Raw genomic sequence first — 25,984 nt, 5'->3', positions numbered from 1 at the left:
TTCTCCGGGGTTGTCTCGCCAGCACCGTACGCACCAGAAAGTGGCAACTGAGTCTCGTCATCATCTGATGCGTACTGAGGTGTGCTGACCATAGGCACTGGCCCACTCGCCTCTTCAGATTCAGAGGGACAAAGAAGTTGCGCATCACTGCATACTCCCTCTTCTTCACATTCAGGAATGCTGCTTGGCTGGCCCCCTCTTTCCAAGCCAACAGATTCCGAGAACAGAAGTAGAGACTGTGATGGCTCCTGTCCATGTCTCTCTGACTGCCTGGGCACTTTGGCAGGTGGTGAAGAGACAGATGGTTGCTCTTCGGTGCTCTGACCCTGAGAGGATGCGGAAGTAATTGAAGTCGATGCGTTAGCTGCCATCCATCCGACAACGGCTTCAATTTGTTCCTCCCGCAGCAGTGGGGTACGTTGAGGTCCTACAAAGCTGCGCATAAAGGACTGTTGCCTGCTAAAACTGGGGGATGCTGATCCACTGGTGCCTGCAGCAGGCCCAGAATCCCCACGTCCTCTACCTGTAGAATCCCCACGTCCTCTCCCTGCAGAATCCCCACGTCCTCTCCCTGCTGAAACTCCACGCCCACGCCCACGCCCACGCGCCTTACTCCCTGCCTTCTTCATCTTGCAAGACTGCTTAAGATAGGCAAAAAAGTACAAAGGGGGGCCTTAGTGTGCTTATTCCTGAACAGCTGGTTACAGGTACAAGAAACACTAATTTTATGAAGTGTGTGTGTGTGTGTGTGTGGACTAGACTTTAATAGGAGCTGATGTGGCCTACACAAGTTCAAAATGTAGTGTTTGGTGAACTTTTTTTGTGGTTTCTTTGTTGGAAACAAACTCAAAGTATGTGAACAAAGAATTGAAACTGATAGTATCACCAACTTTTTGGAGCTATTACAATGCAGGCAGGTAACCTACAATGCAAAAGATGAGGCTCCAAAAAAATTGGGTAATACTAATCTGGCTGCGCCGGCAGGGCACAAGCCAGAAAAAAAGGCTCCTCTATCTACTCCTATATAGTGTTTGCAACCAACCAATGTTGATGGATACGGATGGATGCACACTAATAGGAGAAGAAAAAATGAGCTGCACTCAAAGACAAATATGTGTGAGGCAGTGACGCACGTTGAGCGTCCTACAACCAGACGTAGCTGCAGGACACTCTACTCAGCGTGAGCTGCACTCACACACAGTCAGAGGCCTCTCAGACAGCCGTCAACAGTGCAGCTAAGTGGGCACTGGCACTGACAGGCTGCAGAAAGGCTCCGCTGTGTACTCCTTTATAGTGTTTGCAACCACCGTAGATGGAGACGGATGGATGCACACTAATAGAAGAAAAAATGAGCTGCACTCAAATAAAAATATGTGTGAGGCACTGACGCACGCTGAGCGTCCTACAGCCAGACGTAGCTGCAGGACACACTACTCAGCGTGAGCTGCACTCACACACAGTCAGAGACCTCTCAGACAGCCGTGAACAGTGCAGCAAAGTGGACACTAGCACTGAAAGGCTGCAGAAAGGCTCCGCTGTCTACTACTAGTGTTTGCAACCAACGTATATGGATACGGATGGAAGCACACTAGATTGAAATTATGTAAAAAATGCAGCTCAAAAAATAAAAGATGTATGAGGCAGCAGTGATCACACTGGGTGGCCTACAGCCTGACGTGGCTGCAGGACCCACTCCACAGCGTGAGCTGCACTCACACAGCCCTTGCAGACAGCTGTGAACACTGCTGCTAGGGCAAAGAAGGCTACAGTGGTGGTTTATGTAGCCTGGGTAAAGCACTAGATGTTTGGTGGAATCGCTATTTCTAACTGTCCCTCACAGTCTTCTACAGCAGCCTGTCCCTAACTGAATTCACAGCAGAGTGACCAGAAATGGCGGCTGCGGTGGCTTTTATAGTGCATCATGACATCATTTCGGCAGCCAATCACAGCCATGCCAATAGTTAACATGCCTACATGCCTAACAGGATGTGCCCACACTTCGGAGGATTCCCATTGGCTTAATCAAAGCAAGCAGGCTCATAGCATGATGGGAACTTCCTATTCCGATTCCGATTCCGGAATCCGATATGACAAAAGTATCGGAACTAAGTATCGGAATTCCGATACCGCTAATATCGGCCGGTACCCGATACTTGCGGTATCGGAATGCTCAACACTAATGGCTAGACATCTTTGGCTAGCGCACCACTCAAGCTAAGTGTCAAGACTCGCATGGAATCTCTGCCGCTTAAACTGTTTGCTTTGCCATGTCACTTGGCAGGACAAGGCTTTCTCGATTGCAAGGTCTTAACACTGCCTAAGCCACGGGCAACACTTTTTCCAACTCAGTAAAATGACTTGAATGGGAACTGGACATTCAACAAACTTGGCCAAAATCAATAGTACACGCAAATATAGGAGACTTTCGATTATATAGTCTCAAAGATATTTGCTTTTTTCACCACTTACCAGCCAAGGTTTGCTCTACCCCTGCCTCCTGTATTCACCATCCACTCTGAAAAAAGACAGCTCAACTTCATTGGGATCAAACCTAAACCTCCCACCAACACACCTTGACATTGGGTTGCACAGCTTTTTAGACTTTATGCTAATGATATAGTAGGAGGGAAGGTGAGAAAACTGGCAGAGGGACAATCAGAAGGATTGTGCTGAGTTTAATCACGCGTCTTTTACTTTAACCTAGAGCTGGATTCACCATCTACACTGAATACTATTGGTCTGTCATATACTCCACACTTCTGCTGTGTTTGTCTGTGTGTTGACTAATGAAGGCCAGGAAACCTTCTCTGTGTGCTGCGCTGTATATGGTAGAGCCCAGAGTTGCTAGTCTCCTCCCAATAGCCTGGAGTCAATTGACAATGTAGAGCTAGAGTTTGCAGAGGGGAGAACCGGTGAAAATGCAGAATACAAGACATATAAGGGTCAGAAATAGTCTGATTTCCCATGTACACACACTGCAGCATATTCTGAAAAGTTACTTGAAAGTACAGTTACTGCTCTTGACTCCAAAATGGCAAGTTATTCTAGGTTTGAAAAAAAAAACTTGTATTTTCACACAGTTCAAAACTGGGGATATAGCTCAGTGGTAGAGCGCACTCTTTGCATTTGTGAGGACCCGGGTTCAATCCCCGGCATCTGCATGGTCAGCCTGCATGTATGTGCAAGGAACGCACTTCCTTTTGGTGGTCACTTTTTCTCACCCTTGTTCGCTTCCTGCAGCCGCTGTGTGAAGTAAATACGTGTGAGTGCTCCAGGCTTCCGGTACACTTTTGGGGATGTAGCTCAGTGGTAGAGCGCATGCTTCGCATGTATGAGGTCCTGGGTTCAATACCCAGCATCTCCAACCTTTTTTAAATATGGCTAGACATCTTTGGCTAGCGCACCACTCAAGCTAAGTGTCAAGACTCGCACGGAATCTCTGCCGCTTAAACTGTTTGCTTTGCCATGTCACTTGGCAGGACAAGGCTTTCTCGATTGCTAGGTCTTAACACTGCCTAAGCCACGGGCAACACTTTTTCCCACTCAGTAAAATGACTTGAATGGGAACTGGACATTCAACAAACTTGGCCAAAATCAATAGTACACGCAAATATAGGAGACTTTTGATTATATATTCTCAAAGATATTTACTTTTTTCACCACTTACCAGCCAAGGTTTGCTCTACCCCTGCCTCCTGTATTCACCATCCACTCTGAAAAAAGACAGCTCAACTTCATTGGGATCAAACCTAAACCTCCCACGAACACACCTTGCCATTGGGTGGCACAGCTTTTTAGACTTTATGCTAATGATATAGGAGGCGGGAAGGTGAGAAAACTGGCAGAGGGACAATCAGAAGGATTGTGCTGAGCTTAATCACGCGTCTTTTACTTTAACCTAGAGCTGGATTCACCATCTACACTGATTACTATTGCTCTGTCATATACTCCACACTTCTGCTGCGTTTGTCTGTGTGTTGACTAATGAAGGCCAGGAAACCTTCTCTGTGTGCTGCGCTGTATATGGTAGAGCCCAGAGTTGCTAGTCTCCTCCCAAAAGCCTGGAGTCAATTGACAATGTAGAGCTAGAGTTTGCAGAGGGTAGAACCGGTGAAAATGCAGAATACAAGACATATAAGGGTCAGAAATAGTCTGATTTCCCATGTACACACACTGCAGCGTATTCTGAAAAGTTACTTGAAAGTACAGTTACTACTCTCGACTCCAAAATGGCAAGTTATTCTAGGTTTGAAAAAAAAAACTTGCATTTTCACACAGTTGGTAACTGGGGATGTAGCTCAGTGGTAGAGCGCAAGCTTTGCATGTGTGAGGCCTCGGGTTCAATCCCCGGCATCTCCATGGCCAGCCTGCATGTATGTGCAAGGAACGCACTTCCTTTTGGTGGTCACTTTTTCTCACCCTTGTTCGCTTCCTGCAGCCGCTGTGTGAAGTAAATACGTGTGAGTGCTCCAGGCTTCCTGTTCACTTTTGGGGATGTAGCTCAGTGGTAGAGCGCATTCTTCGCATGTATGAGTTCCTGGGTTCAATCCCCGGCTTCTACATGGCCATGGCCATGGCCAGTCTTCATGTATGTGCAAGGAACGCACTTCCTTTTGGTGGTCACTTTTTCTCACCCTTGTTCGCTTCCTGCAGCCGCTGTGTGAAGTAAATACGTGTGAGTGCTCCAGGCTTCCTGTACACTTTTGTGGATGTAGCTCAGTGGTAGAGCGCATGCTTCGCATGTATGAGGTCCTGGGTTGCATCTCCAACCTTTTTCAAATATGGCTAGACATCTTTGGCTAGCGCACCACTCAAGCTAAGTGTCAAGACTCGCAAGGAATCTCTGCCGCTTAAACTGTTTGCTTTGCCATGTCACTTGGCAGGACAAGGCTTTCTCGATTGCAAGGTCTTAACACTGCCTAAGCCACGGGCAACACTTTTTCCCACTCAGTAAAATGACTTGAATGGGAACTGGACATTCAACAAACTTGGCCAAAATCAATAGTACACGCAAATATAGGAGACTTTCGATTATATAGTCTCAAAGATATTTGCTTTTTTCACCACTTACCAGCCAAGGTTTGCTCTACCCCTGCCTCCTGTATTCACCATCCACTCTGAAAAAAAGACAGCTCAACTTCATTGGGATCAAACCTAAACCTCCCACCAACACACCTTGACATTGGGTGGCACAGCTTTTTAGACTTTATGCTAATGATAAAGGAGGCGGGAATGTGAGAAAACTGGCAGAGGGACAATCAGAAGGATTGTGCTGAGCTTAATCACGCGTCTTTTACTTTAACCTAGAGCTGGATTCACCATCTACACTGATTACTATTGCTCTGTCATATACTCCACACTTCTGCTGCGTTTGTCTGTGTGTTGACTAATGAAGGCCAGGAAACCTTCTCTGTGTGCTGCGCTGTATATGGTAGAGCCCAGAGTTGCTAGTCTCCTCCCAAAAGCCTGGAGTCAATTGACAAGGTCGAGCTAGAGTTTGCAGAGGGGAGAACCGGTGAAAATGCAGAATACAAGACATATAAGGGTCAGAAATAGTCTGATTTCCCATTTACACACACTGCAGCGTATTCTGAAAAGTTACTTGAAAGTACAGTTACTACTCTCGACTCCAAAATGGCAAGTTATTCTAGGTTTGAAAAAAAAAAACTTGCATTTTCACACAGTTCGTAACTGGGGATGTAGCTCAGTGGTAGAGCGCATCCTTTGCATGTGTGAGGCCCAGGGTTCAATCCCCGGCATCTCCATGGCCACCCTGCATGTATGTGCAAGGAACGCACTTCCTTTTGGTGGTCACTTTTTCTCACCCTTGTTCGCTTCCTGCAGCCGCTGTGTGAAGTAAATACGTGTGAGTGCTTCAGCCTTCCGGTACACTTTTGGGGATGTAGCTCACATGTATGAGGTCCTGAGTTCAATCCCCAGCATCTCCAACCTTTTTCAAATATGGCTAGACATCTTTGGCTAGCGCACCACTCAAGCTAAGTGTCAAGACTCGCAACGAATCTCTGCCACTTAAACTGTTTGCTTTGCCATGTCACTTGGCAGGACAAGGCTTTCTCGATTGCAAGGTCTTAACACTGCCTAAGCCACGGGCAACACTTTTTCCCACTCAGTAAAATGACTTGAATGGGAACTGGACATTCAACAAACTTGCCCAAAATCAATAGTACACGCAAATATAGGAGACTTTCGATTATATAGTCTCAAAGATATTTGCTTTTTTCACCACTTACCAGCCAAGGTTTGCTCTACCCCTGCCTCCTGTATTCACCATCCACTCTGAAAAAAGACAGCTCAACTTCATTGGGATCAAACCTAAACCTCCCACCAACACACCTTGACATTGGGTTGCACAGCTTTTTAGACTTTATGCTAATGATATAGGAGGCGGGAAGGTGAGAAAACTGTCAGAGGGACAATCAGAAGGATTGTGCTGAGGGAAGAGTCTTGAGGAGATCATTTGCATATTCCCAGTGCCTTCTGGGATAAGTGAAGAGTCTCCGCGAGCTCAACGATCACTGGGTTTTGGTGGTTGCAGCTGAAAAGAGGAAATCGGAAAACCAGGGGAAGAGTCTTGAGGAGATCATTTGCATATTCCCAGTGCCTTCTGGGATAAGTGAAGAGTCTCCGCGAGCTCAACGATCACTGGGTTTTGGTGGTTGCAGCTGAAAAGAGGAAATTGGAAAAACCGTGCGCCTGCTGGCGCGCGAAATTTGGCTCATCTTTCATCGTCTTTAAGAAATCTCAAGATGGAAGAGGCCAGGAGCCATTTGGTGAGCTGCATTTCTTGCTACATGTTCACAGATTTACCAGTGGAAAAGCCAAACTTCACATGCCACAAATGCAAGCTTGTGTCCCTGTTGGAGGAAAAGTTGCAAAATCTCGAAGAGAGGTTAGCTACGTTGAAGATCATTAAGGAAGGTGAAGAGTTCTTGGACAGAGCAGAATTATCTCTTCATGTTACAGAAAGAGAAGAAATTCGAAGTGCACCTGAAGAAACAGAGGAATGGAGACATGTGACCCAGAGAAGCAGGAGGATCAGGAGGCAGTCAGCACCCATACTGCTCAGAAACCAGTACCAGGCTCTCACGCAGGAAAACGATGAAGAAATACATCAGGATAAGACTTTGCCAACAAACAGCAACCTTGTACGCCTTCAGAGTCCTCCTGGATGGAGAAAGAAAAATGTTGTGAAGAAGAAACGGAGAGTGGTGGTCATGGGGGATTCCCTGCTGAGAGGAACAGAGGCCGCTATCTGCAGACCGGATATAACTACAAGAGAAATGTGCTGTCTTCCAGGTGCAAAAATTAAAGATGTGTCTGACAGGATATCAGGACTCTTCAGACCTACAGATGACTACCCATTCCTGCTACTACATGTGGGGACAAATGACACCGCAAGAAACGACCTGGAAATCATCTGCAGAGACTTTGAAGACTTAGGCAAGAAAGTGAAAGAACTGGGAGCGCAGGTGGTCTTCTCTTCCATCCTCCCAGTGGATGGCCATGGAACAAGGAGGTGGAATAAGATTCTGCAGGTGAACAACTGGCTACGTCGATGGTGCCGTCAGCAACGATTTGGATTTCTGGATCACGGAGTGAACTACTTATACGATGGACTACTTGCTAGAGATGGGGTGCACCTTACGAAGACTGGAAAGCATGTATTTGGAAGTCGCCTTGCTACACTTGTAAGGAGAGCTTTAAACTAGAACAACATGGGAAGGGAAGCAAAAGACCAGAAAAAGCCATACACCTGACAAATGCTATTGAGAACTCTGCTATTAGAAGTGGAAAGGAAGAACAAAGACGAAAGAATCTAATTAATAAAAATATTGGAGAAAGAGAAACCAATCACAAACTAAAATGTTTCTATACTAATGCACAAAGCATGGGCAACAAACAAGGAGAATTGGAACTACTAACACAGGAAAAGAAATATGATGTAATTGGAATCACTGAAACTTGGTGGGACAATACACATGATTGGAATACAAGACTAGAAGGATACAACTTATTTGCAAGAAACAGACTTGATAAACGAGGAGGGGGTGTCGCATTGTATGTTCGAAACGCGTATATCTGCACAGAGATTGAAGCTTCAGAGACTGGGAGTTCTGTGGAAACTGTTTGGGTAAGAATACAAGGACAGAACAATGGAAAGGACACCATTGTAGGCATTTACTACAGGCCGCCTGTGCAAGCCGAAGATATAGATGAACTCTTTATGCATCAGATGGCCAAGTTCTCCAAAAAATATGACATAGTTGTCATGGGAGATTTCAACTATCCAGACATTTGTTGGGAATCTCTCTCAGGCAAAACTAACAGGTCAAGGAAATTCTTATCCTCTCTTGCTGACAACTTTATCTTCCAAAAGGTAAGGGAGAAAACAAGGGGAACTGCTACCTTGGATCTAATCCTTATAAACAGGGAGGAAATGGTTGAGGAGGTAAAAGTGGCTGGGACCCTAGGAGGTAGCGACCATGCTATTTTAGAATTTTGGATAACTAGAGGTGGAAGACCTGTGAAGACTCAGACGTCAAGGTTAGATTTCAGAAAGGCAGATTTTAAGGGATTCAGAAAGAGAATTGGAGGGATCCAATGGCTGGATATCCTTAAAGACAAAAATGTCCAGGAAGGATGGGAAATCTTGAAAAATGAAATTCTCAAAGCACAGTTGTTAACAATTCCGAAAAGAGGGAAGAATAGGAAGCATTTAAGGAAACCAGGATGGATGAACACAGAACTTAAGCACATGCTAAAAAGGAAGAAAAAAATGTTTATAAAATGGAAAGAGGGAGGCATATCTAAAGAAGAATATAATGCTGTCTGCAGAACCTGCAGGGCACAAATCAGATTATCTAAAGCTGAAAATGAACTGAGGCTTGCAAGAGATGTCAAAAGCAATAATAAAGGATTTTGGGGATATGTCAAAAGTAAAAGAAAAGTCAAAGATGCTATAGGATTTTTACAGGATGAAAATGATGAAATGGTAAGACAGGATGTTGAGAAGGCTGAACTTTTAAATTCCTATTTTGCATCTGTTTTCTCTCAGAAAGGAAATGCAACATCAACTGTTATTCACTGTCCTATTAAGGGAATAGAAGAATCCAGGATATCTATAAACAGAAAGATAGTGAGGAAACACTTAGCTAACCTAAATGAATTCAAGTCTCCAGGTCCAGATGAATTACACCCCAGAGTACTGAAGGAGATAGCAGAAGAAATTTTTGAACCCCTCTCCATAATCTTTGAAAATTCTTGGAGAACAGGAGAAGTGCCAGAAGACTGGAGAAGAGCAAATGTTGTTCCTATCTTCAAAAAGGGGAAGAAGGTGGACCCAGGCAACTATAGGCCGGTGAGTCTGACTTCTATACCAGGAAAGATCTTTGAACAAATTATTAAACAACATGTATGTCAATACCTGGATAAGAATGAAGTGATTAAACAGAGTCAGCATGGGTTTCTAACTAATAAGTCATGTCAGACTAACTTAATTTCCTTCTATGACGGTATCACTGATTGGGTGGATCAAGGAAATGCTGTAGATATAGTATATCTTGACTTCAGCAAAGCATTTGACAAAGTCTCTCATACAATCCTTATTGAAAAAATGACTAAGTATGGAATGGACAAGGCAACTGTTAGGTGGATTCATAACTGGCTTAGTGATCGGACCCAAAGAGTGGTCGTAAATGGCTGCACATCCAGTTGGAAGAATGTCTCAAGTGGGGTACCACAGGGCTCTGTCCTGGGCCCTGTATTGTTCAACATCTTTATCAACGATTTAGATGAAGGAATTGAGGGTAAACTGATTAAATTTGCTGATGACACAAAGCTAGGAGGGATAGCTAATACTAGAGAAGAGAGAGAGAGGATTCAAAAAGATTTAAATGAACTGGAGAAGTGGGCAGCAACTAACAGAATGGTTTTTAACAGGGAGAAATGCAAAGTACTACATCTGGGCAATAAAAATGAAAAAAGCATATATAGAATGGGAGGAATAGGGCTAAGTGACAGCACATGTGAAAAAGACTTGGGTATACTAATAGATCACAGACTGAATATGAGTCAACAGTGTGATGCAGCAGCAAAAAAGGCAAATGCAATTCTAGGATGTATTAACAGAAGCATACAGTCTAGATCACGTGAAGTCATTATTTCCCTCTACTCCTCTTTGGTCAGACCTCATCTGGAATATTGTGTCCAGTTTTGGGCACCACATTTTAAAAAAGACATCAACAAACTGGAGCAAGTTCAGAAAAGAGCGACCAGAATGGTGACCGGTCTGCAAACCCTGTCTTATGAGGAAAGGTTGCAGGATTTGGGAATGTTTAGTTTGCAAAAGAGAAGACTGAGAGGAGACTTAATAGCTGTCTACAAATATCTAAAGGGCTGTCACTTTGTAGAAGGATCAACTTTATTCTCATTTGCACAAGGAAAGACTAGAAGCAATGGGATGAAACTGAATGGGAAGAGACACAGATTAGATATTAGAAAAAACTTTTTGACAGTTAGAGTGATCAATGAGTGGAACAGGCTGCCACGAGAAGTGGTGAGTTCTCCTTCAATGGAAGTCTTCAAACAGAGGCTGGACAGACATCTGACTGGGATGATTTAGCGAATCCTGCTTTGAGCAGGGGGTTGGACCAGATGGCCCAGGAGGTCCCTTCCAACTCTACGATTCTATGATTCTATGATTCTATGAGCTTAATCACGCGTCTTTTACTTTAACCTAGAGCTGGATTCACCATCTACACTGATTACTATTGCTCTGTCATATACTCCACACTTCTGCTGCGTTTGTCTGTGTGTTGACTAATGAAGGCCAGGAAACCTTCTCTGTGTGCTGCGCTGTATATGGTAGAGCCCAGAGTTGCTAGTCTCCTCCCAAAAGCCTGGAGTCAATTGACAATGTAGAGCTAGAGTTTGCAGAGGGGAGAACCGGTGAAAATGCAGAATACAAGACATATAAGGGTCAGAAATAGTCTGATTTCCCATGTACACACACTGCAGCGTATTCTGAAAAGTTACTTGAAAGTACAGTTACTACTCTCGACTCCAAAATGGCAAATTATTCTAGGTTTGAAAAAAAAAAACGTGCATTTTCACACAGTTTGAAACTGGGGATGTAGCTCAGTGGTAGAGCGCACGCTTTGCATGTGTGAGGCCCCGGGTTCAATCCATGGAATCTCCATGGCCAGCCTGCATTTATGTGCAAGGAACACACTTCTTTTTGGTGGTCACTTTTTCTCACACTTGTTCGCTTCCTGCAGCCGCTGTGTGAAGTAAATACGTGTGATTGCTCCAGGTTCTCAGTACACTTTTGGGGATGTAGCTCAGTGGTAGAGCACATGCTTCGCATGTATGAGGTCCTGGGTTCAATCCCTAGCATCTCCAACCTTTTTCAAATATGGCTAGACATCTTTGGCTAGCGCACCGCTCAAGCTAAGTGTCAAGACTCGCAACGAATCTCTGCCGCTTAAACTGTTTGCTTTGCCATGTCACTTGGCAGGACAAGGCTTTCTCGATTGCAAGGTCTTAACACTGCCTAAGCCATGGGCTACACTTTTTCCCACTCAGTAAAATGACTTGAATGGGAACTGGACATTCAACAAACTTGGCCAAAATCAATAGTACACGCAAATAAAGGAGACTTTCGATTATATAGTCTCAAAGATATTTGCTTTTTTCACCACTTACCAGCCAAGGTTTGCTCTACCCCTGCCTCCTGTATTCACCATCCACTCTGAAAAAAGACAGCTCAACTTCATTGGGATCAAACTTAAACCTCCCACCAACACACCTTGACATTGGGTGGCACAGCTTTTTAGACTTGATGCTAATGATATAGGAGGCGGGAAGGTGAGAAAACTGGCAGAGGGACAATCAGAAGGATTGTGCTGAGCTTAATCACGCGTCTTTTACTTTAACCTAGAGCTGGATTCACCATCTACACTGATTACTATTGCTCTGTCATATACTCCACACTTCTGCTGCGTTTGTCTGTGTGTTGACTAATGAAGGCCAGGAAACCTTCTCTGTGTGAGGCGCTGTATATGGTAGAGCCCAGAGTTGCTAGTCTCCTCCCAAAAGCCTGGAGTCAATTGACAATGTAGAGCTAGAGTTTGCAGAGGGGAGAACCGGTGAAAATGCAGAATACAAGACATATAAGGGTCAGAAATAGTCTGATTTCCCATGTACACACAATGCAGCGTATTCTGAAAAGTTACTTGAAAGTACAGTTACTACTCTCGACTCCAAAATGGCAAGTTATTCTAGGTTTGAAAAAAAAACTTGCATTTTCACTTAGTTCATAAGTGGGGATGTAGCTCAGTGGTAGAGCGCACGCTTTGCATGTGTGAGGCCCCGTGTTCAATCCCAGGCATCTCCATAGCCAGCCTGCATGTATGTGCAAGGAACGCACTTCCTTTTGGTGGTCACTTTTTCTCACCCTTGTTCGCTTCCTGCAGCCGCTGTGTGAAGTAAATACGTGGGAGTGCTCCAGGCTTCCAGTACACTTTTGGGGATGTAGCTCAGTGGTAGAGCACATGCTTCACATGTATGAGGTCCTGGGTTCAATCCCCAGCATCTCCAACCTTTTTCAATTATGGCTAGACATCTTTGGTTAGCGCACCACTCAAGCTAAGTGTCAAGACTCGCAAGGAATCTCTGCCGCTTAAACTGTTTGCTTTGCCATGTCACTTGGCAGGACAAGGCTTTCTGGATTGCAAGGTCTTAACACTGCCTAAGCCACGGGCAACACTTTTTCCCACTCAGTAAAATGACTTGAATGGGAACTGGACATTCAACAAACTTGGCCAAAATCAATAGTACACGCAAATATAGAAGACTTTCGATTATATAGTCTCAAAGATATTTGCTTTTTTCCCCACTTACCAGCCAAGGTTTGCTCTACCCCTGCCTCCTGTATTCACCATCCACTCTGAAAAAAGACAGCTCAACTTCATTGGGATCAAACCTAAACCTCCCACCAACACACCTTGACATTGAGTTGCACAGCTTTTTAGACTTTATGCTAATGATATAGGAGGCAGGAAGGTGAGAAAACTGGCAGAGGGACAATCAGAAGGATTGTGCTTAGCTTAATCACGCGTCTTTTACTTTAACCTAGAGCTGGATTCACCATCTACACTGATTACTATTGCTCTGTCATATACTCCACACTTCTGCTGCGTTTGTCTGTGTGTTGACTAATGAAGGCCAGGAAACCTTCTCTGAGTGCTGCGCTGTATATGGTAGAGCCCAGAGTTGCTAGTCTCCTCCCAAAAGCCTGGAGTCAATTGACAATGTAGAGCTAGAGTTTGCAGAGGGGAGAACCGGTGAAAATGCAGAATACAAGACATATAAGGGTCAGAAATAGTCTGATTTCCCATGTACACACAATGCAGCGTATTCTGAAAAGTTACTTGAAAGTACAGTTACTACTCTCGACTCCAAAATGGCAAGTTATTCTAGGTTTGAAAAAAAAACTTGCATTTTCACTTAGTTTGTAACTTGGGATGTAGCTCAGTGGTAGAGCGCACGCTTTGCATGTGTGAGGCCCCGGGTTCAATCCCCGGCATCTCCATGGCCACCCTGCATGTATGTTCAAGGAACGCACTTCCTTTTGGTGGTCACTTTTTCTCACCCTTGTTCGCTTCCTGCAGCCGCTGTGTGAAGTAAATACGTGTGAGTGCTCCAGGCTTCCCGTACAATTTTGGGGATGTACCTCAGTGGTAGAGCACATGCTTCGCATGTATGAGGTCCTGGGTTCAATCCCCAGCATCTCCAACCTTTTTCAAATATGGCTAGACATCTTTGGTTAGCGCACCACTCAAGCTAAGTGTCAAGACTCGCAACGAATCTCTGCCGCTTAAACTGTTTGCTTTGCCATGTCACTTGGCAGGACAAGGCTTTCTCGATTGCAAGGTCTTAACACTGCCTAAGCCACGGGCAACACTTTTTCCCACTCAGTAAAATGACTTGAATGGGAACTGGACATTCAACAAACTTGGCCAAAATCAATAGTACACGCAAATATAGGAGACTTTCGATTATATAGTCTCAAAGATATTTGCTTTTTTCACCACTTACCAGCCAAGGTTTGCTCTACCCCTGCCTCCTGTATTCACCATCCACTCTGAAAAAAGACAGCTCAACTTCATTGGGATCAAACTTAAACCTCCCACCAACACACCTTGACATTGGGTGGCACAGCTTTTTAGACTTTACGCTAATGATATAGGAGGCGGGAAGGTGAGAAAACTGGCAGAGAGACAATCAGAAGGATTGTGCTGAGCTTAATCACGCATCTTTTACTTTAACCTAGAGCTGGATTCACCATCTACACTGATTACTATTGCTCTGTCATATACTCCACACTTCTGCTGCGTTTGTCTGTGTGTTGACTAATGAAGGCCAGGAAACCTTCTCTGTGTGCTGCGCTGTATATGGTAGAGCCCAGAGTTGCTAGTCTCCTCCCAAAAGCCTGGAGTCAATTGACAATGTAGAGCTAGAGTTTGCAGAGGGGAGAACCGGTGAAAATGCAGAATACAAGACATATAAGGGTCAGAAATAGTCTGATTTCCCATGTACACACACTGCAGCGTATTCTGAAAAGTTACTTGAAAGTACAGTTACTACTCTCGACTCCAAAATGGCAAATTATTCTAGGTTTGAAAAAAAAAAACGTGCATTTTCACACAGTTTGAAACTGGGGATGTAGCTCAGTGGTAGAGCGCAAGCTTTGCATGTGTGAGGCCCCGGGTTCAATCCATGGAATCTCCATGGCCAGCCTGCATTTATGTGCAAGGAACACACTTCTTTTTGGTGGTCACTTTTTCTCACACTTGTTCGCTTCCTGCAGCCGCTGTGTGAAGTAAATACGTGTGATTGCTCCAGGTTCTCAGTACACTTTTGGGGATGTAGCTCAGCGGTAGAGCACATGCTTCGCATGTATGAGGTCCTGGGTTCAATCCCTAGCATCTCCAACCTTTTTCAAATATGGCTAGACATCTTTGGCTAGCGCACCACTCAAGCTAAGTGTCAAGACTCGCAAGGAATCTCTGCCGCTTAAACTGTTTGCTTTGCCATGTCACTTGGCAGGACAAGGCTTTCTCGATTGCAAGGTCTTAACACTGCCTAAGCCATGGGCTACACTTTTTCCCACTCAGTAAAATGACTTGAATGGGAACTGGACATTCAACAAACTTGGCCAAAATCAATAGTACACGCAAATAAAGGAGACTTTCGATTATATAGTCTCAAAGATATTTGCTTTTTTCACCACTTACCAGCCAAGGTTTGCTCTACCCCTGCCTCCTGTATTCACCATCCACTCTGAAAAAAGACAGCTCAACTTCATTGGGATCAAACTTAAACCTCCCACCAACACACCTTGACATTGGGTGGCACAGCTTTTTAGACTTTATGCTAATGATATAGGAGGCGGGAAGGTGAGAAAACTGGCAGAGGGACAATCAGAAGGATTGTGCTGAGCTTGATCACGCATCTTTTACTTTAACCTAGAGCTGGATTCACCTTCTACACTGATTACTAATGCTCTGTCATATACTCCACACTTCTGCTGCGTTTGTCTGTGTGTTGACTAATGAAGGCCAGGAAACCTTCTCTGTGTGCTGCGCTGTATATGGTAGAGCCCAGAGTTGCTAGTCTCCTCCCAAAAGCCTGGAGTCAATTGACAATGTAGAGCTAGAGTTTGCAGAGGGGAGAACCGGTGAAAATGCAGAATACAAGACATATAAGGGTCAGAAATAGTCTGATTTCCCATGTACACACACTGCAGCGTATTCTGAAAAGTTACTTGAAAGTACAGTTACTACTCTCGACTCCAAAATGGCAAGTTATTCTAGGTTTGAAAAAAAAACTTGCATTTTCACTTAGTTTGTAACTTGGGATGTAGCTCAGTGGTAGAGCGCACGCTTTGCATGTGTGAGGCCCCGGGTTCAATCCCCGGCATCTCCATGGCCACCCTGCATGTATGTGCAAGGAACGCACTTCCTTTTGGTGGTCACTTTTTCTTACCCTTGTTCGCTTCCTGCAGCCGCTGTGTGAAGTAAATACGTGTGAGTGCTCCAGGCTTCCCGTACACTTTTGGGGATGTACCTCAGTGGTAGAGCACATGCTTCGCATGTATGAGGTCCTGGGTTCAATCCCCAGCATCTCCAACCTTTTTCAAATATGGCTAGACATCTTTGGTTAGCGCACCACTCAAGCTAAGTGTCAAGACTCGCAACGAATCTCTGCCACTTAAACTGTTTGCTTTGCCATGTCACTTGGCAGGACAAGGCTTTCTCGATTGCAAGGTCTTAACACTGCCTAAGCCACGGGCAACACTTTTTCCCACTCAGTAAAATGACTTGAATGGGAACTGGACATTCAACAAACTTGGCCAAAATCAATAGTACACGCAAATATAGGAGACTTTCGATTATATAGTCTCAAAGATATTTGCTTTTTTCACCACTTACCAGCCAAGGTTTGCTCTACCCCTGCCTCCTGTATTCACCATCCACTCTGAAAAAAGACAGCTCAACTTCATTGGGATCAAACCTAAACCTCCCACCAACACACCTTGACATTGGGTTGCACAGCTTTTTAGACTTTATGCTAATGATATAGGAGGCGGGAAGGTGAGAAAACTGTCAGAGGGACAATCAGAAGGATTGTGCTGAGGGAAGAGTCTTGAGGAGATCATTTGCATATTCCCAGTGCCTTCTGGGATAAGTGAAGAGTCTCCGCGAGCTCAACGATCACTGGGTTTTGGTGGTTGCAGCTGAAAAGAGGAAATCGGAAAACCAGGGGAAGAGTCTTGAAGAGATCATTTGCATATTCCCAGTGCCTTCTGGGATAAGTGAAGAGTCTCCGCGAGCTCAACGATCACTGGGTTTTGGTGGTTGCAGCTGAAAAGAGGAAATCGGAAAAACCGTGCGCCTGTTGGCGCGCGAAATTTGGCTCATCTTTCATCGTCTTTAAGAAATCTCAAGATGGAAGAGGCCAGGAGCCATTTGGTGAGCTGCATTTCTTGCTACATGTTCACAGACTTACCAGTGGAAAAGCCAAACTTCACATGCCACAAATGCAAGCTTGTGTCCCTGTTGGAGGAAAAGTTGCAAAATCTCGAAGAGAGGTTAGCTACGTTGAAGATCATTAAGGAAGGTGAAGAGTTCTTGGACAGAGCAGAATTATCTCTTCATGTTACAGAAAGAGAAGAAATTCGAAGTGCACCTGAAGAAACAGAGGAATGGAGACATGTGACCCAGAGAAGCAGGAGGATCAGGAGGCAGTCAGCACCCATACTGCTCAGAAACCAGTACCAGGCTCTCACGCAGGAAAACGATGAAGAAATACATCAGGATAAGACTTTGCCAACAAACAGCAACCTTGTACGCCCTCAGAGTCCTCCTGGATGGAGAAAGAAAAATGTTGTGAAGAAGAAACGGAGAGTGGTGGTCATGGGGGATTCCCTGCTGAGAGGAACAGAGGCCGCTATCTGCAGACCGGATATAACTACAAGAGAAATGTGCTGTCTTCCAGGTGCAAAAATTAAAGATGTGTCTGACAGGATATCAGGACTCTTCAGACCTACAGATGACTACCCATTCCTGCTACTACATGTGGGGACAAATGACACCGCAAGAAACGACCTGGAAATCATCTGCAGAGACTTTGAAGACTTAGGCAAGAAAGTGAAAGAACTGGGAGCGCAGGTGGTCTTCTCTTCCATCCTCCCAGTGGATGGCCATGGAACAAGGAGGTGGAATAAGATTCTGCAGGTGAACAACTGGCTACGTCGATGGTGCCGTCAGCAACGATTTGGATTTCTGGATCACGGAGTGAACTACTTATACGATGGACTACTTGCTAGAGATGGGGTGCACCTTACGAAGACTGGAAAGCATGTATTTGGAAGTCGCCTTGCTACACTTGTAAGGAGAGCTTTAAACTAGAACAACATGGGAAGGGAAGCAAAAGACCAGAAAAAGCCATACACCTGACAAATGCTATTGAGAACTCTGCTATTAGAAGTGGAAAGGAAGAACAAAGACGAAAGAATCTAATTAATAAAAATATTGGAGAAAGAGAAACCAATCACAAACTAAAATGTTTCTATACTAATGCACAAAGCATGGGCAACAAACAAGGAGAATTGGAACTACTAACACAGGAAAAGAAATATGATGTAATTGGAATCACTGAAACTTGGTGGGACAATACACATGATTGGAATACAAGACTAGAAGGATACAACTTATTTGCAAGAAACAGACTTGATAAACGAGGAGGGGGTGTCGCATTGTATGTTCGAAACGCGTATATCTGCACAGAGATTGAAGCTTCAGAGACTGGGAGTTCTGTGGAAACTGTTTGGGTAAGAATACAAGGACAGAACAATGGAAAGGACACCATTGTAGGCATTTACTACAGGCCGCCTGTGCAAGCCGAAGATATAGATGAACTCTTTATGCATCAGATGGCCAAGTTCTCCAAAAAATATGACATAGTTGTCATGGGAGATTTCAACTATCCAGACATTTGTTGGGAATCTCTCTCAGGCAAAACTAACAGGTCAAGGAAATTCTTATCCTCTCTTGCTGACAACTTTATCTTCCAAAAGGTAAGGGAGAAAACAAGGGGAACTGCTACCTTGGATCTAATCCTTATAAACAGGGAGGAAATGGTTGAGGAGGTAAAAGTGGCTGGGACCCTAGGAGGTAGCGACCATGCTATTTTAGAATTTTGGATAACTAGAGGTGGAAGACCTGTGAAGACTCAGACGTCAAGGTTAGATTTCAGAAAGGCAGATTTTAAGGGATTCAGAAAGAGAATTGGAGGGATCCAATGGCTGGATATCCTTAAAGACGAAAATGTCCAGGAAGGATGGGAAATCTTGAAAAATGAAATTCTCAAAGCACAGTTGTTAACAATTCCGAAAAGAGGGAAGAATAGGAAGCATTTAAGGAAACCAGGATGGATGAACACAGAACTTAAGCACATGCTAAAAAGGAAGAAAAAAATGTTTATAAAATGGAAAGAGGGAGGCATATCTAAAGAAGAATATAATGCTGTCTGCAGAACCTGCAGGGCACAAATCAGATTATCTAAAGCTGAAAATGAACTGAGGCTTGCAAGAGATGTCAAAAGCAATAATAAAGGATTTTGGGGATATGTCAAAAGTAAAAGAAAAGTCAAAGATGCTATAGGATTTTTACAGGATGAAAATGATGAAATGGTAAGACAGGATGTTGAGAAGGCTGAACTTTTAAATTCCTATTTTGCATCTGTTTTCTCTCAGAAAGGAAATGCAACATCAACTGTTATTCACTGTCCTATTAAGGGAATAGAAGAATCCAGGATATCTATAAACAGAAAGATAGTGAGGAAACACTTAGCTAACCTAAATGAATTCAAGTCTCCAGGTCCAGATGAATTACACCCCAGAGTACTGAAGGAGATAGCAGAAGAAATTTTTGAACCCCTCTCCATAATCTTTGAAAATTCTTGGAGAACAGGAGAAGTGCCAGAAGACTGGAGAAGAGCAAATGTTGTTCCTATCTTCAAAAAGGGGAAGAAGGTGGACCCAGGCAACTATAGGCCGGTGAGTCTGACTTCTATACCAGGAAAGATCTTTGAACAAATTATTAAACAACATGTATGTCAATACCTGGATAAGAATGAAGTGATTAAACAGAGTCAGCATGGGTTTCTAACTAATAAGTCATGTCAGACTAACTTAATTTCCTTCTATGACGGTATCACTGATTGGGTGGATCAAGGAAATGCTGTAGATATAGTATATCTTGACTTCAGCAAAGCATTTGACAAAGTCTCTCATACAATCCTTATTGAAAAAATGACTAAGTATGGAATGGACAAGGCAACTGTTAGGTGGATTCATAACTGGCTTAGTGATCGGATCCAAAGAGTGGTCGTAAATGGCTGCACATCCAGTTGGAAGAATGTCTCAAGTGGGGTACCACAGGGCTCTGTCCTGGGCCCTGTATTGTTCAACATCTTTATCAACGATTTAGATGAAGGAATTGAGGGTAAACTGATTAAATTTGCTGATGACACAAAGCTAGGAGGGATAGCTAATACTAGAGAAGAGAGAGAGAGGATTCAAAAAGATTTAAATGAACTGGAGAAGTGGGCAGCAACTAACAGAATGGTTTTTAACAGGGAGAAATGCAAAGTACTACATCTGGGCAATAAAAATGAAAAAAGCATATATAGAATGGGAGGAATAGGGCTAAGTGACAGCACATGTGAAAAAGACTTGGGTATACTAATAGATCACAGACTGAATATGAGTCAACAGTGTGATGCAGCAGCAAAAAAGGCAAATGCAATTCTAGGATGTATTAACAGAAGCATACAGTCTAGATCACGTGAAGTCATTATTTCCCTCTACTCCTCTTTGGTCAGACCTCATCTGGAATATTGTGTCCAGTTTTGGGCACCACATTTTAAAAAAGACATCAACAAACTGGAGCAAGTTCAGAAAAGAGCGACCAGAATGGTGACCGGTCTGCAAACCCTGTCTTATGAGGAAAGGTTGCAGGACTTGGGAATGTTTAGTTTGCAAAAGAGAAGACTGAGAGGAGACTTAATAGCTGTCTACAAATATCTAAAGGGCTGTCACTTTGTAGAAGGATCAACTTTATTCTCATTTGCACAAGGAAAGACTAGAAGCAATGGGATGAAACTGAATGGGAAGAGACACAGATTAGATATTAGAAAAAACTTTTTGACAGTTAGAGTGATCAATGAGTGGAACAGGCTGCCACGAGAAGTGGTGAGTTCTCCTTCAATGGAAGTCTTCAAACAGAGGCTGGACAGACATCTGACTGGGATGATTTAGCGAATCCTGCTTTGAGCAGGGGGTTGGACCAGATGGCCCAGGAGGTCCCTTCCAACTCTACGATTCTATGATTCTATGATTCTATGAGCTTAATCACGTGTCTTTTACTTTAACCTAGAGCTGGATTCACCATCTACACTGATTACTATTGCTCTGTCATATACTCCACACTTCTGCTGCGTTTGTCTGTGTGTTGACTAATGAAGGCCAGGAAACCTTCTCTGTGTGCTGCGCTGTATATGGTAGAGCCCAGAGTTGCTAGTCTCCTCCCAAAAGCCTGGAGTCAATTGACAATGTAGAGCTAGAGTTTGCAGAGGGGAGAACCGGTGAAAATGCAGAATACAAGACATATAAGGGTCAGAAATAGTCTGAATTCCCATGTACACACACTGCAGCGTATTCTGAAAAGTTACTTGAAAGTAAAGTTACTACTCTCGACTCCAAAATGGCAAGTTATTCTAGGTTTGAAAAAAAAAACTTGCATTTTCACACAGTTCGTAACTGGGGATGTAGCTCAGTGGTAGAGTGCACGCTTTGCATGTGTGAGGCCCCGGGTTCAATCCCCGGCATCTCCATTGCCAGCCTGCATGTATGTGCAAGCAACACACTTCCTTTTGGTGGTCACTTTTTCTCACCCTTGTTCGCTTCCTGCAGCCGCTGTGTGAAGTAAATACGTGTGAGTGCTCCAGGCTTCCGGTACACTTTTGGGGATGTAGCTCACATGTATGAGGTCCTGAGTTCAATCCCCAGCATCTCCAACCTTTTTCAAATATGGCTAGACATCTTTGGCTAGCGCACCACTCAAGCTAAGTGTCAAGACTCGCAAGGAATGTCTGCTGCTTAAACTGTTTGCTTTGCCATGTCACTTGGCAGGACAAGGCTTTCTCGATTGCAAGGTCTTAACACTGCCTAAGCCACGGGCAACACTTTTTCCCACTCAGTAAAATGACTTGAATGGGAACTGGACATTCAACAAACTTGGCCAAAATCAATAGTACACGCAAATAAAGGAGACTTTCGATTATATAGTCTCAAAGATATTTGCTTTTTTCACCACTTATCAGCCAAGGTTTGCTCTACCCCTGCCTCCTGTATTCACCATCCACTCTGAAAAAAGACAGCTCAACTTCATTGGGATCAAACTTAAACCTCCCACCAACACACCTTGACATTGGGTGGCACAGCTTTTTAGACTTTATGCTAATGATATAGGAGGCGGGAAGGTGAGAAAACTGGCAGAGGGACAATCAGAAGGATTGTGCTGAGCTTAATCACGCATCTTTTACTTTAACCTAGAGCTGGATTCACCATCTACACTGATTACTATTGCTCTGTCATATACTCCACACTTCTGCTGCGTTTGTCTGTGTGTTGACTAATGAAGGCCAGGAAACCTTCTCTGTGTGCTGCGCTGTATATGGTAGAGCCCAGAGTTGCTAGTCTCCTCCCAAAAGCCTGGAGTCAATTGACAATGTAGAGCTAGAGTTTGCAGAGGGGAGAACCGGTGAAAATGCAGAATACAAGACATATAAGGGTCAGAAACAGTCTGATTTCCCATGTACACACACTGCAGCGTATTCTGAAAAGTTACTTGAAAGTACAGTTACTACTCTCGACTCCAAAATGGCAAATTATTCTAGGTTTGAAAAAAAAAAACGTGCATTTTCACACAGTTTGAAACTGGGGATGTAGCTCAGTGGTAGAGCGCACGCTTTGCATGTGTGAGGCCCCGGGTTTAATCCACGGAATCTCCATGGCCAGCCTGCATTTATGTGCAAGGAACACACTTCTTTTTGGTGGTCACTTTTTCTCACACTTGTTCGCTTCCTGCAGCCGCTGTGTGAAGTAAATACGTGTGATTGCTCCAGGTTCACGGTACACTTTTGGGGATGTAGCTCAGTGGTAGAGCACATGCTTCGCATGTGTGAGGTCCTGGGTTCTATCCCTAGCATCTCCAACCTTTTTCAAACATGGCTAGACATCTTTGGCTAGCGCACCACTCAAGCTAAGTGTCAAGACTCGCAAGGAATCTCTGCCGCTTAAACTCTTTGCTTTGCCATGTCACTTGGCAGGACAAGGCTTTCTCGATTGCAAGGTCTTAACACTGCCTAAGCCACGGGCAACACTTTTTCCCACTCAGTAAAATGACTTGAATGGGAACTGGACATTCAACAAACTTGGCCAAAATCAATAGTACACGCAAATAAAGGAGACTTTCGATTATATAGTCTCAAAGATATTTGCTTTTTTCACCACTTACCAGCCAAGGTTTGCTCTACCCCTGCCTCCTGTATTCACCATCCACTCTGAAAAAAGACAGCTCAACTTCATTGGGATCAAACTTAAACCTCCCACCAACACACCTTGACATTGGGTGGCACAGCTTTTTAGACTTGATGCTAATGATATAGGAGGCGGGAAGGTGAGAAAACTGGCAGAGGGACAATCAGAAGGATTGTGCTGAGCTTAATCACGCGTCTTTTACTTTAACCTAGAGCTGGATTCACCATCTACACTGATTACTATTGCTCTGTCATATACTCCACACTTCTGCTGCGTTTGTCTGTGTGTTGACTAATGAAGGCCAGGAAACCTTCTCTGTGTGCTGCGCTGTATATGGTAGAGCCCAGAGTTGCTAGTCTCCTCCCAAAAGCCTGGAGTCAATTGACAATGTAGAGCTAGAGTTTGCAGAGGGGAGAACCAGTGAAAATGCAGAATACAAGACATATAAGGGTCAGAAATAGTCTGATTTCCCATGTACACACAATGCAGCGTATTCTGAAAAGTTACTTGAAAGTACAGTTACTACTCTCGACTCCAAAATGGCAAATTATTCTAGGTTTGAAAAAAAAAAACTTGCATTTTCACACAGTTCGTAACTGGGGATGTAGCTCAGTGGTAGAGTGCACGCTTTGCATGTGTGAGGCCCCGGGTTCAATCCCCGGCATCTCCATGGCCAGCCTGCATGTATGTGCAAGGAACGCACTTCCTTTTGGTGGTCACTTTTTCTCACCCTTGTTCGCTTCCTGCAGCCGCTGTGTGAAGTAAATACGTGTGAGTGCTCCAGAATCTCTGTAAACTTTTGGGGATGTAGCTCAGTGGTAGAGCGCATGCTTCGCATGTATGAGGTCCTGGGTTCAATCGCCAGCATCTCCAACCTTTTTCAAATATGGCTAGACATCTTTGGCTAGCGCACCACTCAAGCTAAGTGTCAAGACTCGCAAGGAATCTCTGCCGCTTAAACTGTTTGCTTTGCCATGTCACTTGGCAGGACAAGGCTTTCTCGATTGCAAGGTCTTAACACTGCCTAAGCCACGGGCAACACTTTTTCCCACTCAGTAAAATGACTTGAATGGGAACTGGACATTCAACAAACTTGGCCAAAATCAATAGTACACGCAAATAAAGGAGACTTTCAATTATATAGTCTCAAAGATATTTGCTTTTTTCACCACTTACCAGCCAAGGTTTGCTCTACCCCTGCCTCCTGTATTCACCATCCACTCTGAAAAAAGACAGCTCAACTTCACTGGGATCAAACTTAAACCTCCCACCAACACACCTTGACATTGGGTGGCACAGCTTTTTAGACTTGATGCTAATGATATAGGAGGCGGGAAGGTGAGAAAACTGGCAGAGGGACAATCAGAAGGATTGTGCTGAGCTTAATCACGCGTCTTTTACTTTAACCTAGAGCTGGATTCACCATCTACACTGATTACTATTGCTCTGTCATATACTCCACACTTCTGCTGCGTTTGTCTGTGTGTTGACTAATGAAGGCCAGGAAACCTTCTCTGTGTGCTGCGCTGTATATGGTAGAGCCCAGAGTTGCTAGTCTCCTCCCAAAAGCCTGGAGTCAATTGACAATGTAGAGCTAGAGTTTGCAGAGGGGAGAACCAGTGAAAATGCAGAATACAAGACATATAAGGGTCAGAAATAGTCTGATTTCCCATGTACACACAATGCAGCGTATTCTGAAAAGTTACTTGAAAGTACAGTTACTACTCTCGACTCCAAAATGGCAAATTATTCTAGGTTTGAAAAAAAAAAACTTGCATTTTCACACAGTTCGTAACTGGGGATGTAGCTCAGTGGTAGAGCGCACGCTTTGCATGTGTGAGGCCCCGGGTTCAATCCCCAGCATCTCCATGGCCAGCCTGCATGTATGTGCAAGGAACGCACTTCCTTTTGGTGGTCACTTTTTCTCACCCTTGTTCGCTTCCTGCAGCCGCTGTGTGAAGTAAATACGTGTGAGTGCTCCAGGATCTCTGTAAACTTTTGGGGATGTAGCTCAGTGGTAGAGCGCATGCTTCGCATGTATGAGGTCCTGGGTTCAATCGCCAGCATCTCCAACCTTTTTCAAATATGGCTAGACATCTTTGGCTAGCGCACCACTCAAGCTAAGTGTCAAGACTCGCAAGGAATCTCTGCCGCTTAAACTGTTTGCTTTGCCATGTCACTTGGCAGGACAAGGCTTTCTCGATTGCAAGGTCTTAACACTGCCTAAGCCACGGGCAACACTTTTTCCCACTCAGTAAAATGACTTGAATGGGAACTGGACATTCAACAAACTTGGCCAAAATCAATAGTACACGCAAATAAAGGAGACTTTCAATTATATAGTCTCAAAGATATTTGCTTTTTTCACCACTTACCAGCCAAGGTTTGCTCTACCCCTGCCTCCTGTATTCACCATCCACTCTGAAAAAAGACAGCTCAACTTCACTGGGATCAAACTTAAACCTCCCACCAACACACCTTGACATTGGGTGGCACAGCTTTTTAGACTTTATGCTAATGATATAGGAGGAGGGAAGGTGAGAAAACTGGCAGAGGGACAATCAGAAGGATTGTGCTGAGCTTAATCACGCATCTTTTACTTTAACCTATAGCTGGAATCACCTTCTACACTGATTACTAATGCTCTGTCATATACTCCACACTTCTGCTGCGTTTGTCTGTGTGTTGACTAATGAAGGCCAGGAAACCTTCTCTGTGTGCTGCGCTGTATATGGTAGAGCCCAGAGTTGCTAGTCTCCTCCCAAAAGCCTGGAGTCAATTGACAATGTAGAGCTA

General features: G+C 44.2%; 17 non-coding genes across 17 annotated transcripts; all 17 read left to right on the top strand.

Annotated features, from left to right (window-relative positions):
• The first annotated feature begins 3,292 nt into the window (after positions 1–3,292).
• Positions 3,293–3,364, top strand: TRNAA-CGC (transfer RNA alanine (anticodon CGC)). The gene has a single exon. It is a non-coding gene; the product is annotated as a tRNA-Ala (tRNA).
• Positions 3,365–4,287: 923 nt separating this feature from the next.
• Positions 4,288–4,359, top strand: TRNAA-UGC (transfer RNA alanine (anticodon UGC)). Its single transcript has one exon. It is a non-coding gene; the product is annotated as a tRNA-Ala (tRNA).
• A 1,334-nt stretch (positions 4,360–5,693) lies between these two features.
• TRNAA-UGC (transfer RNA alanine (anticodon UGC)) lies at positions 5,694–5,765 on the top strand. The gene has a single exon. It is a non-coding gene; the product is annotated as a tRNA-Ala (tRNA).
• Positions 5,766–11,146: 5,381 nt separating this feature from the next.
• TRNAA-UGC (transfer RNA alanine (anticodon UGC)) lies at positions 11,147–11,218 on the top strand. Its single transcript has one exon. It is a non-coding gene; the product is annotated as a tRNA-Ala (tRNA).
• Positions 11,219–11,349: 131 nt separating this feature from the next.
• On the top strand, positions 11,350–11,421 carry TRNAA-CGC (transfer RNA alanine (anticodon CGC)). Its single transcript has one exon. It is a non-coding gene; the product is annotated as a tRNA-Ala (tRNA).
• A 922-nt stretch (positions 11,422–12,343) lies between these two features.
• Positions 12,344–12,415, top strand: TRNAA-UGC (transfer RNA alanine (anticodon UGC)). Its single transcript has one exon. It is a non-coding gene; the product is annotated as a tRNA-Ala (tRNA).
• A 131-nt stretch (positions 12,416–12,546) lies between these two features.
• Positions 12,547–12,618, top strand: TRNAV-CAC (transfer RNA valine (anticodon CAC)). The gene has a single exon. It is a non-coding gene; the product is annotated as a tRNA-Val (tRNA).
• A 1,125-nt stretch (positions 12,619–13,743) lies between these two features.
• TRNAA-CGC (transfer RNA alanine (anticodon CGC)) lies at positions 13,744–13,815 on the top strand. Its single transcript has one exon. It is a non-coding gene; the product is annotated as a tRNA-Ala (tRNA).
• A 1,127-nt stretch (positions 13,816–14,942) lies between these two features.
• On the top strand, positions 14,943–15,014 carry TRNAA-CGC (transfer RNA alanine (anticodon CGC)). The gene has a single exon. It is a non-coding gene; the product is annotated as a tRNA-Ala (tRNA).
• Positions 15,015–16,139: 1,125 nt separating this feature from the next.
• On the top strand, positions 16,140–16,211 carry TRNAA-CGC (transfer RNA alanine (anticodon CGC)). The gene has a single exon. It is a non-coding gene; the product is annotated as a tRNA-Ala (tRNA).
• Positions 16,212–21,408: 5,197 nt separating this feature from the next.
• TRNAA-UGC (transfer RNA alanine (anticodon UGC)) lies at positions 21,409–21,480 on the top strand. The gene has a single exon. It is a non-coding gene; the product is annotated as a tRNA-Ala (tRNA).
• Positions 21,481–22,587: 1,107 nt separating this feature from the next.
• Positions 22,588–22,659, top strand: TRNAA-UGC (transfer RNA alanine (anticodon UGC)). The gene has a single exon. It is a non-coding gene; the product is annotated as a tRNA-Ala (tRNA).
• A 131-nt stretch (positions 22,660–22,790) lies between these two features.
• On the top strand, positions 22,791–22,862 carry TRNAA-CGC (transfer RNA alanine (anticodon CGC)). The gene has a single exon. It is a non-coding gene; the product is annotated as a tRNA-Ala (tRNA).
• Positions 22,863–23,786: 924 nt separating this feature from the next.
• TRNAA-UGC (transfer RNA alanine (anticodon UGC)) lies at positions 23,787–23,858 on the top strand. The gene has a single exon. It is a non-coding gene; the product is annotated as a tRNA-Ala (tRNA).
• Positions 23,859–23,989: 131 nt separating this feature from the next.
• TRNAA-CGC (transfer RNA alanine (anticodon CGC)) lies at positions 23,990–24,061 on the top strand. Its single transcript has one exon. It is a non-coding gene; the product is annotated as a tRNA-Ala (tRNA).
• A 924-nt stretch (positions 24,062–24,985) lies between these two features.
• TRNAA-UGC (transfer RNA alanine (anticodon UGC)) lies at positions 24,986–25,057 on the top strand. The gene has a single exon. It is a non-coding gene; the product is annotated as a tRNA-Ala (tRNA).
• Positions 25,058–25,188: 131 nt separating this feature from the next.
• On the top strand, positions 25,189–25,260 carry TRNAA-CGC (transfer RNA alanine (anticodon CGC)). Its single transcript has one exon. It is a non-coding gene; the product is annotated as a tRNA-Ala (tRNA).
• The last annotated feature ends 724 nt before the right edge of the window (positions 25,261–25,984 follow it).

This window comes from Dendrobates tinctorius, unplaced genomic scaffold, assembly GCF_039654945.1.
Source record: "Dendrobates tinctorius isolate UK_male_01 unplaced genomic scaffold, ASM3965494v1 ptg000011l, whole genome shotgun sequence".
Lineage (NCBI taxonomy): Eukaryota > Metazoa > Chordata > Amphibia > Anura > Dendrobatidae > Dendrobates > Dendrobates tinctorius.
Note: the sequence above shows the minus strand (reverse complement) of the source record. Positions and strands in the feature narration are given on the sequence as shown.